General features: G+C 37.2%; 1 protein-coding gene across 1 annotated transcript in view; it reads left to right on the top strand.

Moving 5' to 3' along the window:
• Window positions 1-14,438, top strand: part of WWTR1 (WW domain containing transcription regulator 1) — a 77,759-nt gene that overhangs the window by 8,324 nt on the left and 54,997 nt on the right. The window lies entirely within an intron of this gene.

The raw sequence follows: 14,438 nt of genomic DNA, 5'->3' as shown, positions 1-14,438 counted from the left end.
GTCTATGAGCTACTTTTTTTCTTCTGGATTTGTAGTAGGAATGGCTACAGAGTTTCTGTTGAAACATATTAATTAGTCATTTTCTGGTCCAAGACGAGATCAACAGACTGTTTTCTCAGAATCTAAAATCATGTCATCTGTGGTCCTTAATAAAATTTGGGGCTTAATATGGTGCTTAAAATGTGGTGCTTATTAAAATCTGAGGATGAAAGCTGATCTGGAACAAAATTGCTTTGAGGACACATTTGATTTACAGGATGTGATCCAGTTCCCTCTCTCATTGGATTTTCTGAGTTAGGATACAAGCTACGTTTTTTACTTACATGTGAAGTATCAGTGAAGAAAGCTTTTAAGCAAGACTACGCTTGACCCTAGAAGTGTTACCAGGAAGGATTTCCTTTGAGAAAATACATAAGAAACTTAATATAGAGGGCTGTCTGGACACAAAAATTGCACTACGTTTAGGTGTATGTGCTTATAAATGGTTTAAGGAAATCAATGACAATGCTGTTATAGGCACTACTGTGTGATATAAAATGTGATATATTGGACTGATGTACACTTCTAAGCTAGTAAATGATTAATGTGCATGCAGAATTGCATTGGTTTAATGAAATCTGTCTGCAGTTAATACTTTAGTCATAGTGTTAAACCTAAAGTTCAGGAGTATTTGTGCATTAATGGATGATAACCGTTGTGCATCCATCTCATGGTATGAACTGAAAATACAATTGCTTTATGCATTAATCATTACAAAGGAGTATCAGTTAGCATATTTTTAGAAAGTTTTGTATAGAATAGATACAGGCATTACGAATGCTACCATGAAAACCGGATAGTTTTTTCTGGAACCATCTGAAAGGGTATTTGCTTTACTAATGGTTTGGGTTGCTCAAAGAAAGAAAAATGAACGTAGCTTTATTTTTGTAATTTTTGTGAGCTGCTGTAGTCAACATCTAAAAGATGGTCTGCCTGGCCATCTTCACTCCACAATTGGTAAATGACATTATGCAGAGCTATCTGCTCCTTAAATTGGTGAATGTGTCCAACTTTGAACAGGTTTGACAATGTAGGATCTGTAAAATCTGACCTTTCCAGATTTTTACTATCTGCTCATTAATCACGTTGGAAGAGTCAGTGGCCAGGCTTTGATTTGTTTCCTGTTGGGGTGCTTGGGATGAAGTTGAAAATTGTTTTTACCCATAATTCCGTCTCTGTTATTAAGGAGGTTATTACAGGACAAGAGCTTCTTTGTAACAGCATGTTTAGTGCTCTCGGGTCTAGCGTGACTAGCAGATACAAATTGTATGGAAGCAATTAAATCCAAAGGAAATGTCATGTGGACTGAATTTCAACATACAAACTTGTGGCATTTCCCCCCTTCATTTTAGTGAGAGCAAGAGAGAAGTGGGTGGGGTGTGGGTGGTTTTTTTTTTTTAGTTTGGGATTTTTTTGACGTTGATTAAATCAAAGCCCATTAGAGTGAATGCTAATGCCTGTGACTGTTGCATGAACTCTTCAAGAATGTAGAACTTGGGAATGTTGCGCTGTACTGCAGTATTCCTTACTTATGAGTATTTTTAAGGCACATGTGACTGAAGCTACAGTGAAGAGAGATACATGCTTGCTTAGAGAACTGAACAGAATGTATTGTGTTGAAACTGAAATAATGAGTGTCACTACAGATCACTACAATATAAGGGGAGGTGTGAAGGAGGCGATAATCGACCTTGCACTTATGACCGTGGGGCTAATAGCATGCATGTAGGCAGTTACAGTGTAAGCACAGCAGTAGTAGAGCTTGTAGGTCCAGACACAGCTTTTCTTGCAGGAACTTGTTTCTCAGCCCATACTGTAACAACATCTGCTGGACCCTCACTATTTTCTTGGTCAGAATGCTCGTTTTTGTTCATTGGGTGTGTATCTGTCCCTAATCCTTTTTGGGTTCAATATTCTGACAGTCTTTCAGGCTTGTGAATGGAAGGACACTTCCATGGTACATTTGAGTTTTTCCCTGTACCACAAGTAATCGGTTTTTTTCTGCCTGTGATCGGTTTTCCTAATCTGTCTACTGTTGGTGGTTTTATTAAATGTTTTATGTTCTTATTTTTCAATGACTGATTGGTGAGAAATAACGTAAGCATCACAAAATGAAGTAAGTCTTCCGTCAAGAAATTCCTAAAGGTTGTATTGAAGTGTATTGTGTTTCTGAAAGCAAAAATTGTATTTGGACTGCGTCTGAAATTCAATGTGGGTTTTGGTTTTTGTGTTCGTTTTTTGTTTTGGTGTTCTTGTTTTTTTTAAAGAAGCTCTCAAAACTTCTTGATTGACATGTTTTTCTTAGGCTTCACCTTCACTGTGAAGCCCCTAAATACAGCAGCATCAGAGAAGGAAGTATGAGTCATTAGGAAGCAGACCTAGGTTGAAGGAAACAGTAGTGCGGTTCCTGTTGTGCTGCAGTGTGACTCTTAGGATATTGTGTAATCTCTGTGCCTTCATTTGTGGTATGTAGAACTGGAAGAATATGTTTTCCCACTTTCTAGTAGCTCACGTGAAATAGTGTGTTAAAGATTGAGATACTAGCACAAAACTCAGAAAGGGCATACACATTAAGAACTAATGTGTCTGTTCTTGTCCATGAAAAGCTTCTGTGTAATGAAGCACATAGCATACAGGAATAAACACTAAATATTTGCTAGGTGGAAGTTGCAATGTTAAGCTTACCTCCTTTTCACTGTTAGTATTCTATGTGGTTACAAAGATTGCGTTCCCATGGGGTGGCTCAGACTTTAACCACCAGAATATTGTAGTGAAGTCATTGGTGATTCTTGACTGTTCCACCAGCAGCAGTTCAAAACTGCTGGAGAGCAGCACTAAAGAGCAGGTTGCTCTTTAATACCCTTATCCTGCAGGCTTGTTTACAAAATGTATCTACAGCAACACCCCAAACACAATTTGAAAAACAACATTTTTCATAGGAGCAGACTTCACAGATGTAAGAGGACACCTTGCCCAGCTGGAGTTTGTTAGATTTACAGACCATATTTTCAGAGATCTCTTTGCCTCATAAATTGTTTGCTGGATGTGACTTTGGAGTCTCCTTTTTTAAAAAGCAAGAAAGAAAAAGAACAAACTTTTATGTCATTTGTTTGCCTAAGCAGCCTTTTGTACACATTAAGGTAGAAATGTGAATGTTGTTTTCAGAATTTTCTCAAAATACAGTGTTTTCAAAAGCTTCAGGAGTAAAAGTAATTACCACTTGAGAGAGGCTTTGGATTATTTGCTTAATTAGACAGTTTGGAGAAAAGTAGCTTTTCTAATGTTAACATCCATTCTGTGTGATTTCCACCCCCCCCAGCGACGTGGGAAATTACACTGTGTGGATGCACTTCTTTGCAGCCTGTTGCCAGTGCTGTTATTCACCGAGGTTAGATATCTGGGGACTCAGACAAAGCAGACTTTGCATCAGTAAATAACTACAGCCTGCACCGTGTGGTCATCACTGTACAGCTTTGTGGGGACTGTAGTAAAAGGTCAACATTTTTGGGCTTACAAGAGCACAGCTTAGTGTGGGAGTTCTTCACAAAAGGTGGTTTTTATTTCACATTTGCTTTTGACACTACATTTTCTTAGTCATGTTTGCAATTTTATTCATTCTACTGCATATATTTAAACAAATGTGAATGCTCTTGCTTTGAGAGGTTAGGAAATATATTATTTTTTTTTACAATGTGTATGGCTTAATTATGTAGGCGCATGTCAAAAAAGAGGATTTGATGTGATGTGAAAATTGTGGACCAGATTTTAATGTGGAATAAATGTGTGTATATGTAATCTATAACTCTTCTAACTGACATGGCAGCCTTGCTAGCAGGAGGGGTATAGTGGTGCTGCAAGTGATTCTCACCATCCCTTCATACTGCAGAGGATACACCTACTATAATTTTTTGATAGCTATTCCTTTAAATGAAGATTTTCCCAGTCATGGGATGATCATTTTACAGATGCTGCCACCACTTTCTCTCAGCCCTGACATCACCCAAATGGTAGATCATAATTTTAGATAAAAGTAATTTTTATTAGAGGTAGCAGAGGGTTCTGCTTCTTTATTCACATTCAATATTTGGCATTTTGATTTTTATGTATTACTGGAAGGCTTTATGGCAGTGGTGAATCAATGAAATTATGCCACTGCAAGTGAGTGGACAAGGTAAAATTGAATAGGGTGAAAGACTTCTAGTTAGACTATTTAAAATTACTGAAAGTGGGACATTAAATGGTTGGTATTTAGGAGAAATTTAGTGCTGAATCTTTAGCAAAAGCTTAGACAAGTCGGTAAAAGTATGTATATGGTAAAAGATACTTTGTCAAAGCTAAGAAAGATCCTGGCTTGAGATTTGTGACATTCTCAGGATTAAAAACCCATCCTTTCAAAATTCTGCCAGACTTGAAAGCAGAGAGGTGTTGAATTGGTCAGGCAGTAGCTGAAGATCACAGCACGCAATGGTGCTCAGCATGCAGTCATGTTGTAGAGATGCTTCTGACTGCAGTGTAAAAGTTCAGCTACCTGTTTCTGTCTCTTGGGTCCCACAATGGCAAAGGTCTGGTCGGTTGGGCAGCCTGGCTGCCTGTGCCCTGTATGCAGGGGTCCCAGAATGAGAGGGCACAGTGCTGTGCAGGTGCCTCAGCTGATGGTGGCAGTGGGGCCTGTGTCAGGACTCTTCTGGTGTGTTGCAGTTTGTGCTTGGACAGTAAGAGTCAGTGAGAATATGTCTTTCAATGGAAGTTCAATTGAAAGAATTCCATCTCTCATCTTCCCAAACAGAAAAGAGAGTCCCAGAACTTGAAATTTGGAATTGATGGGTTTGTTATTCTCTTGTGTCCTTACCCAAGAAGGTCTGTACGACTCATGCCTCAAACCAAGCAGTTCCTGAATGACAAGGAAAACACTAGTGACTCAGTTGTGGGATTGTGTTCAAACAGTTCCCTTCTGCACTCTGAACGGAATGGTTTGCCTCTTAGTAGTAGCCAGTGACTGTGATTTGCATTTTGGTCCCCTCTCCAAGTAGGGAGAAGACAGCATGAAAGTCAGAAATGCCCCTAGAGAATTTGCATTCCTCATTATAGTCTTTTGGTTCCCTAACAAAAGGCTGACATGATCTAGGATGGGAGACGCCACCCACAATGCATTTTATGCATTGCTTTGTCACTGGCTTGCAGGAAGTTTCTTTTGCAATCTGTGGCATCTTCTGTCTGTGTAAATGGTTTATCAGTTTTACAGATCATGTGGAAATTTTTCTCCATTAGCTACAGAGGATTTATAAATGTATTTCTTATCTTTCTTTTTAACAGTCCGAATATCGTTCCAAACTTTTATTTAAATTTCTTACTATCTGATATTGCCAGTATTCCTTACTTATCCAAATGAGGCTCCCAACATCCTAACATGGATGGTTTTCTAATTTAGATTGTTCTTAATGTTCTGAGAGGTGTCAAACTCTCCATACCTTCTGTAGGCAAATTTGTTTTAAATGCTTAACACTTACCAAGATAAGGCAGAAGTTTACTTTTCAGGGGTTTTCCCTTTGGAATTTCTGTTTTTAGTAGCGAAAGTAATGATTATTTTTTCCTGTAGACAGTTGAAGTAAGTGGATCTGTGTACTGACGTGTTCCGTAGCTGTCCCAGTGTGGAGACCTCTTAGCTAGGACTTTCACCAGATGTGCTTGGCTTTTGATGTTAATTAAAATAATCCTGTTGATGTGATGAGTAAGCTGATACTGTTCACTGATGTGTCCCTTTGTCCCACACAGCCACAGCATATTGGTAGGTAACTCCTTTTCAACAATGACTAGAATGCAGGGCTTTCTCCCCTGCCCCCCCACTGGATTCTATCTTGTTATGAGAAAAAATAATTCTCTTATGCATGCTGTAATAGTTCCTGCCTCAAAATTTGACTTTTATGGGGTTTCTTATTCCTCAGGTTTCCAGTGGAGGTTTGTTGTTTTGGTGGTTTTTTTTCCTCAGAAATGGAATGCAAACACAGAAAGTATGCACAAAAGCAACAAGTATACAAGTGACAAATGCATAGTTTAGTCTTTGGAGTATCTCTCTGTGAGAACAGCATTCTTATTTTAGGACGTGCAAAATACTTGATACGATGGAACTTTTAAAATTAATATAGTTATTTTAGGCTATTGAAAGGGGACTTTCAAAAATGCTTGGTAATTTTCCTAAATTTATTAAGTAAATAAAAATCTTGTTAAGTGGTACACTGTTGGAAAACATGCTCTTAATTCTACCAGTTTTTGCTTTAAATAGAGTTAATTATTTTGAACTTCTTAGAATGTAAGATAAAGCATAAAGAAAGAATAAAAACAGAAGGAGAAGGAGCTAAAATACGTGTAGAAGTTTTAAGTTTCAGGTTCCAGAGCAACTATCAATCTACTGCTGATAAGTAGTGTACGGAGTGTGGGCTCCTGCCAGCCATGTCTTGAAACAGTACAGGAATGTAGAGGGGTTTATAGCTGACGATAGACTTGGAGCATGCATCTCCTTGGAAGTGCATTGGCAGGTTTTATGGGGCCAATCATCATGCTGCTGTTGGGTGAAGAAAAAATTTAAATCCTCAAAATATAGGCTGCTGTATTACTTTAATGAAAAATAATAAGAAGCAAAATGTTTCAGTAGCTAGTTACTCTGAGTAACTTGAATTGCTGGCTCCAAGATAAAATAGTCCACACTGTGACCATGTACGTATCTTAATGCTTCAAATGCTGTGTTATAAAATTACTGAACTGTAAGGGCTTTTTAGTTTAAATTCCTTTGACTAGAAAGACAACTGCTTTTGAAACAGAAATAATGAAGATGAAAAAAGCATGTAAATAGTCCATCTTTCAAATTAGCACTGTATCGTCAGAAATGATGATGTACAGCTGCATGTTGTGTTTTGGGTTTTTTTTTGGGAGAGAGATTCCACCAGGCACTGAAGGCAGTGACAGGACAAGAAGAGATTTAAAGCTGACTTTACATTAATGAGATGGAAAATATCATGCAACTTTGAGTAGTTGGGGCCCTTATAGCTTCCCCCCAAAAAGAAAGTTTAGACCAAAAGTTTGCAAAAGTGTTGGGAGATAAGTTTTTTCATGTAAGAAAATTACAGGAGAGTTTTGTCAACATTGTTTGTTTGTGAGAATATTTAAAAAACCCTCGCATTCTTGAGAATGGGAAATCTGAGCTATTGAAACAGTAACAATTTTGGAAAAAATTTTTTGCCATGGGACAATGTAAATTTTGGTTTACAGTGACTATTTTGTAGAAATGTAATATGTAGTAGGAATCTAGTCCAGTCCCCTTCTATTAGAGACAGCTCTTTCATATAATCCACTTTAAATGTTTTAAAAATTTCTTAAGGTTTTTTGACCCTGCTCTTCTGTTAACACAGTTGCAGAAACTTCTCTAATAAGCAAGAATCGTGGTTTAATATCCTGCCTTTTTATGGTGTTTAATGAATGTTGTTATGTGTGTGTTAACGAGAACATTACAATAGGAATGTAATTTTTTAGGCTTCTATATCCATTTGTCTACTGTAATTCAGCGTACAACTTCACAAATAACTGTGCAATTCTAGTCCATAAATTGTGAAGAAGAGGATAGCTCTTGGTGTTAACCATACCAATGCTTACCCAAATCTATGGGGAAACATTATTTTAGGCAGTTGTCTGCAGTGACTGAATGATTAACATTATTATGTTTATGGTTTTTTCCATGGTAGGCTTGCTCTGAGGACAGAGACATGATCAAACTTTGATTCCTTAAATTCTGTTTAATTGTATCAACAGCTAGGTCTACCATCTCTTGCGAATTATTTAATGGAGACAGTCTTGCCAAGACATTCCATTGCCAAACATACGGATGAAGTTTCATGCTGCTGTGGCAGGTCTGTGTTTTGTGTTGCAGCATGGAAATGCAAGAACAGTCTATGGCACCAGAAGTGGTTTTAGGTGCTGTGTGTTCCAGAAGGCAACTTTTGCATGCTCTCCAATTGTACTAGATAAAAGGAGTAATCCTATTAATGTCTGATGATCTGCTTTTTAAAAAATGACTCAGATTTAAGAGACTTGCTAGATTATTACATGGAGACTCGTGTGTTGATTTTCTTGTCAAATAATTGCAAAAATTTAGGCATTGTAATTGATTGCAGTATTTGGTGCAGTACATTTATAGTCAAAATACTTCTCGATACATCTGTTAAATTTTGAGGCTTTGACATGCTGTTTTTTAGCAATAATCATAGATCTTGTAACAGGGTCATAAGTTAAAAGGTGAAAGAGAAGAATAAGCTTGCATATAAGACAAATGAGGATGCAATTAAGACACAGAAGCACTCTCAGTTTCCATTTTCTGGTAACTTTTCCTGTAGATACAAACATATGTTTGCATTTATTCGAGTAGCTTTGGGGTATGGTCTGGTTTGCTTTACTAAAAGTATGCATTTTGCTGAGGATATTGTCTCATGAACATTTCCTTTTTCTGTCAGGATGGCCTCTACTAGAACAATATTTTCAGTAGTCTTTTTTTTTTTTTTTTTTTTTTTTTTTTATCTTGGAGAAACAAATGTCTGATTCCTTCTTCCTTTACAGGAAACTGTAAAGAAGGCAGACTGAAAAAGAAATGCATACTATTACTTCATTTTGTAAGGGTATAAAGCAGGTCGGAAGTAACTCTTTGTTAGATACTGAGGGGATATTACTGTTTTACTGTTTATCTTGTATTACTTGAACCTCATGTGAAGAACAATTTAAGATGAACTTGTTAAATAACAAAAAAACCCACCTAACAACAACGACAAAAACACCTATGGAGCTGGAAACCTCAAATTAAAGCAGCTTCAGCACAACATAATGTATTTTGAAAACGTCCAGTCTGCACCTTGTGACAGGTAACACAGCTCACAAATGTTCAGTACTGTTGCTGCAGTGTGGATGGTACTGATTCTGTCTATAACAAAGTGCTTTTCAAAGCAAGAGAAAAGACCAAATGGGGACATTTAAGTTGAAAGTTTTCTGGCCTGTATGAGTTTGAGATTTTTTTTTTTTTTTTTTTTGGACAGGGAATTACATGATTAATGGATAAAATGTTGCAGTTTATTTTAGTAGACTAAAATACCCCTGGATATTAATAATGATATTACTAAGCATGGCTGTTTTTGCTGTAGAAATAATTACTCCTAAAGCAGATTTTTCTCAGATTTCTGTACAGATCTGTTATTCTGGCCTTTCTGTATGCTGGAAACACCCACAGACAGAATGACTGCATGCTGAAAGACAAGTGGAGTATTAAAAAACCACATACCACAGTAACCACTGCAGTAGGATGATGGTTTGAAGTATATGCAATCCCCAGCAATAACTACATGATGAGGTGTTGATGCTTTGGTGTACCACTGGTACTAGTCTTGTACTTGCTTACCTTGCTGCGCATAATCTGGTCCTACATTCTAGTACCTTTGCTACTATTCTTTTTCCATGGGGGAAGTGAGCTTTACTGATGCAGTGTAAGTTGGCGAAAAATTACCCACTTACTACAAGCATTGTTAAAGATAAGGCCTTCATGTTTTAATACCTATGACAGTGGAAGGAAGCTTAGAAATCTAACCAGAATGCATCCCAAGAAAAAGAAGAGGTGTTAAAAAAAATTTGTTATTCTCTTGCTTTCAGCCTCTGACAGATAAGAGCTGTACTCCCTAAGAACTAATGAAATAACTGTATTGAAAATACGTGAAGTTTGGTTTTCTCTTCTGCAGATAAATGAAATTGTGGGAGGATTATCTTGGCTGTATTTAAAGAGCACTTGCAAAGTGCAGAACCATCAGAAATTAATTTGACCCTGTGTAGCTGAAGTCTCTGCCTTGGAGGTAATGCTGGGAGAAACTGTAGATTTACATCCAAATGAGGAGCAGGGCCACTTGATTCACAGCCTTTGTAGATTTGTTGTACAAACCAATTTGAATATATTTGATAGTATGTAAGTGCCAACAATCTGCTTGATTGGTATCGGTTCAACTCTCAGGCATCTTGACCCCAAGATCCAAAATTGCTTTTAGGCTTTTGATTGCATAACGCAGATTTTCTCATAGTAAATAAATGTGGCTATTTCGAAGTGGTATTTTTTTCTTGATGACTGTACTAGGAACAGCAGGGAAGAAAAAAGGCTTAACTGAAGTCCTCTTGGGGCCATATAGAAAGAGCATATCGCTGCAAAAATTCCACCTGATACAAACATGACACTAGTCCTGACTTTGTGCATGTCAGTGTTGCAGCTTGCTTTTTTAGATAGCATTTGAGATATCAGCAGGAGGGAAATACTTGCTAGTTGGTCAGTGTCCAGCCTTTCAACAAAAAAGCGAAGTTGCAAAGACTGCTTTTGGTGTTTTACCTTAGGGTCTTTGAGACAGAGCTATGCCAGTCTTTAAAATTTTAATTGATACATGTAATTTGACATAAACCACAGCTTAAAAAAAAAAAAAAAGTTAACAATTGCGAGATTGCAGCTTACAAATGACTCGTTCCTTTGAGTCCTTTGAATGAGTATTCCTTTGAAAGTGTAATTCCACATGGGATATGGAAGAGTCTTGACCTGCCAGATCATATCTGCTAGACCTAAATAAATCCTGCAAACTCTTCCTTTATACTGAAATTTCATTTTAAAAAAATATTTTATTTCAAGTTAAGATCCTAGTGAGATCACCTCAGTGTAAAGCATTTAAATATAGGTATTTCAAAATAAAGATAAAAAACTTACTGATTTGGCTTAATTCTAAGACAACTTGGATTTTACAGGGCAAAGTTTTGCTTTGTGAATATTAAAGAAACACACAATGCAACTGTATGTGGATTTGTTGTATGGTGAGTTGCTTTGAAAGGAAGATCTACGCATGAGTTTTATTCCAAAAGAGGGCTTTTATGAAAAAAGTGCCTGTGTGTTTTAATGTAGGCAATAGAAGTACCATTTTTCAGTATCTGATAGATACAAAGACTTTTGTCTTTAATTCATGTGTTGCAATTAAAAAAAATGGTGAGTTGTAATGAAGCTTTAATAGCAAACATTTTAAATAAACTTAAGGAGTTGACGACAAGACTGTTTTAATATATTTTGTAATGGATTGTTAGTCCAATGTGGAAAAATTCCAAATACATTTTAGGATATTGGTTTCCAGTGGTTGAAATGGGACTGAGATCTAGCTGATCAGTGTTCCATCCCAGTTCATCCCTGCATGATGATTGAATACGTTTGGTCTCTATTTCCATACATTTTTTGCTCTTGGTAAGCCAGGAAATTTTTATACTAACTGGGGTCTGGAGATAGTTGAATGTGGCTGAGTCCCAGAGGTATTTAATTGGAAAGTGCTAGGTGAGTGGAATATTATTTATTGTTATAACAGACTTACAGGATCTTTGTAGAACTGTGACTGAAATGGGTGTATATTATCCATTCTTTTTCTTTTGTAATTTTGAGAACCACCTTTAACTGATTCCATTTTTTTTTGTATTGCATGTCATCGTGGTGAGATCAAAATAGCAGCTTTTTTTGTTGATGTGACAGTTGTAGTTGGTGTAATGACTAGACTGTATTGTAGTCCTTAATCTGTTAGCTTTATTAAGCTAATTCTACCTTCATTTAATGCTTATCTGCTTAAAATAGTCTAAAGCAAGATGATGATCATTTTAAACATAAGCAAGACATAGACGCTTGTTCTCCAGTTGACACACAGCTGGTTTGGCCTTTCTTTTCTGTATGAGGTCAAACCTCAGCTATCAGGGCTAATTATACCACAAAAAGGAATACAAATATAGATCCAGAGTTGATAAATTACATACCTTCTGACATGATCATATGCATGTGAAGCCCAGGTTCTTCTTGCTGTAGAATAATACCATTGTTCTAAAAATCTTCAGAATACTCTTCTTGAGGTTAGTAAAAGATGGAACTGCTAAAATACAAATAATTTCTTTTTCTGTGTCAGTGAGAAAGATTTATCCATGAAGAATATTTTAGTTTAAATGCCTTAAATGAGAGTGAGTGAAAGAAGATATCTTTTTAAAGACATCTATCCATCTATTATAAAAATTACTACTTGTGACCTGAATGCTTTACACTACAGAGTGTTTGAATAGTTTACTCATTTCTGGCTTATATTTGTAGGAGGGCTGATTCTCAGGCCTCATTAAATGCATCTCTACTGAAATACAACGTGGTGTTTTGTAATTCTTGCAGTGTTAGAGGCTGTGCTAGTGATGTAAATGAATACAAATCCTGTAAAGACTTTTCCTGAAGAGCGAGAATGTGAGATTTTTCTCATTTGAAACACTTCTTACATTTTTAGAATACCTTATGTATATCTTTACAAGAAAATTCTGAAGAGCTCACTAAACTTGAAACCTAGAAGATTTTTGTTGGATTGCTCATGAATGCAGTATTTAGCCATTAAACTTTTTGTTTAACTCATCTGTTGATCTTATTGTTAGGAGTCACATTACTGTTAACTAGTAGTTTTCTTTAGTGAAAGAACTGTTACTGAAGACTTAGGAAACATTTATTGAAAACTGAAAAATAATAGCCATCCTTTTAAGACTATGTAATCTAGCAGTGCACTCTCAGTGTTTTTTTAGCTATTGAGAATTGCAATACGTCTTCAGAGCTGCAGCTCCAAGTGCACTTTGAGAAGGTAGAAGCGTTAGTTCCCCAGAAGAAGAAAGTACCATCTTGGATATGCTCTGCTTTATCTTGCTGCAGATGACCACTTCTTATTGTCCTGAGGTCAGTGGATGTTTTGTCGTTCACTTAAGTAGAAATATGAAAGGCAAGTTCAGTAGAATAACCATGACTAGATTATGTCTTTAACAAAAATATTAGGCGTTTGTTTAGTGGGTTAATTAGAGTTGTTGGATTTGGCTCTCACTAAGCAAAATACTGGCAGAAGTCAGTTGTAGTGTTGGAATAAAGTCTACAATATCTGGCACCTGAGAGGAGACAGCTGAACCCTGTCTGGAGGGATTTCTGCTTTGTAGAAGGATGGAAGAGGGAGTGTTAAGTATTCATCAGAAGTTGTTCATATAGCTGCTTGCAGACAGACAAAAGTAAGCCAGTGTTATATAATATAGGGGGGTAACTGATTTCCATGACTGCTGGAGAATACTCTTCAGCTCTTGCTCTGGGGAAAGTTCTTTTTGTCGCAGGAGTTTGGCCTGGCTCCTCCTCTCCTTCCCCCTTTCTGCTGATGCCAGGTGGGTCTGTGGAAGTGAGTTTAGTCTTGATGAATTGAACAGGCATATGTTAGTATGTATGGCACAGTCTTGTTCTTAGGTACACCACAGTCACCAGAAAGAAAGGGACCTCTGTTGTACAAGATGCAGAGAGAACATCATGTGTTGTGACAGCTATGTCCCTTAGGAATATCTGTGAAAGTCACCTGTTCTGGTAATAACCATTATTTCTCTGACCACAGAGCTGTAAGTGCATGGTTGGACGGAAATTCAAAGTGTATTTCTTTCTGTGAAAGATGCCATTCTCTTGCTGGGGTTTTGTAGTTGGATGCCTCTTCCAGAATCAGCCCTTGAAGCTGATGAACCTCAGCAGGGCATATGGAGATTCCTGTCCACTTAGTGCTTCGTGCTCTGTGGATTTAGCAAGCTAACCACCTGCTGTGAAATACAGCAGTAAATGAGTTATGCAGTCATGGCCATGTAGAACTCATTGAAAGTTAATTTTCCTTGCTGCAAGGTGTAGTGAATAACTCTTCCTGATCTTTAGCTGATTACACTGTGAAGGTGCTTGCTGGCCTTTTTTACAGGCTGGATGGCTAGCAACTCACCACTTCAGGAACAGAAGCTAGACATGCATTCTACATGAAAAAAGATCGAGGGACTTGAAAGGTGTATAGCTTGCAAGCAGTTTAGTGCCTCAACAATTACGACTTCTCAACCCATCTTTCCCCCGTCCTCCTTTGTCATGCATGTTTATAGTAGCCATGCCCATAAACCTAATTTTCTTTTATATGAAATGTGCTGCTTTATTAGGTCCAGTTTTTATTTCCCTGTGCAATCTTCATTTTGACAGCTGAAGCTGGTTTTAGTCATGCTCTTGCATATGATTTCACTGGCTTGTTGACTCCTTCACTACACAGGTTGAAAAGTTCACAGTTAATAAACATGTAACTGCTTTACTAGTGCTTTACTTCATCTCCTTTTGTGTGTTCTCATACTGTACTTATAGCACACTACTGAACTTGTTCTGAAGACAGAAATATTATCTTCTCATTGGAGTTTCTGTGGTGCCCTTTGGTGAGCTGTGCCAGTCTTATGGATAGCCTTGTAAACTTTTTGGTCTGTTCAGCCTTTTTCCTACGTATGAGAAATTGCCTGTGAAACAATGATTGGAT

This window comes from Falco punctatus, assembly GCF_963210335.1.
Source record: "Falco punctatus genome assembly, chromosome: 13".
Lineage (NCBI taxonomy): Eukaryota > Metazoa > Chordata > Aves > Falconiformes > Falconidae > Falco > Falco punctatus.
This window is presented reverse-complemented; position numbering and strand designations above follow the sequence as displayed.